This window comes from Acomys minous, assembly GCF_964271855.1.
Source record: "Acomys minous genome assembly, chromosome: 8".
Lineage (NCBI taxonomy): Eukaryota > Metazoa > Chordata > Mammalia > Rodentia > Muridae > Acomys > Acomys minous.
Window position 1 is genome coordinate 92,290,844 of NC_140489.1, and position 1,257 is coordinate 92,292,100.

A 1,257-nucleotide genomic window follows, 5' to 3' on the forward strand; every position below is an offset into this window, starting at 1 on the left:
TCTGCCTCCATATTCAGTTTCAGATCTTCTCTGGTGTGCTTGTACACATCAGTTTCTTATGCAGGCTACACAGCAGTTAGTCAATGACTATATTTTACACAGGTAGATGCAGTAACAGAGAGCACCTGCTCTCTGTCTTGCGTAACTTTGACAGTAGGAAAAGGAACTCTGCCCCTCCTTTTGAACACAGGCACCTGCGACTACAGTGTAAGTTCTGAGGCTGGATTGTGAGCTGCTCACAACTTCCTGGGTCTTTAGTGAGGTCTACTCTTGCAACCTCGCCTCCCAGGTGTCAGGAAGCCAAGGAGCAGTAGATGCTCAAATATTCTGACCAGCAGTCCACAGAGGGATGCCAGACTGCAGGCAGCTCTAAGATGAGGCCGCTGCTCTTGCTAGCACCGGAAACCATGGCCCTCTGATCATCGCAAAGAGGCTCCAGACATACAGAGCAGCAACAGGTACCTTTACAAACACTCAGCCTCAGGACCCCTGACACAAGAGCTGTAGCTTGGTGACATTCAGTTCAGGGTAGTTTGTAGAGAAAGAGAATAGCAAACTGGGAAACTGTGGTTCGGATCCCATGGACGCCATCTGTCAGACTTACATAAAGCATTTCATGTCTATAATTTGCAGGCTCCTCACTAACCTGAGACTATTATCTGCACATGGGTTTTGTTAAAGATCATACACAGTGACGTGCAGGAAACATTTTATCAGCCTAAAGAAAGACTATTCACATACAAAGCAATATTATTTTTAAATTTCAGAAAAGTCTTCTTCTACCCAATAAGGAAATCCTACCTGCACCCAAATGACGGTGTCTGGTCAGACCCCTGGGTGAGCCTTCTGTTGCTTTAACTGTGACACAGAAGGTAGCCAGGAGAAATCCAGGAAGAAAATGAAGATGTATATGGAATGCATTCAGCCTCATACTCCAACCAAATGGGCCACTTGGAGCATTAAATGGTACAATATATTCTTATTAGGGTTGAATGTGCAACATTTCTTGGGGAATTCCTCTGCTCCTAATTGCAAGGCAAGCTTGTCCCTACCTCATGGAGGAAACTGGGGAATGCCTCCCTAGGGACCTGCACAGAGCACTGTAGCTCGTAAGTGAGCAAGAAACGAGAGCTCCTAACTTTGGGGTGATCTGATTGTGCCTTAGTTCTTTGCCAATTATTTCTTTGGGTTAAAGTGCATCTCTAGAAAAATTTCAGAATGAATTAGGTCTTTCCTATCCCCATCTCTGCCTCTGCC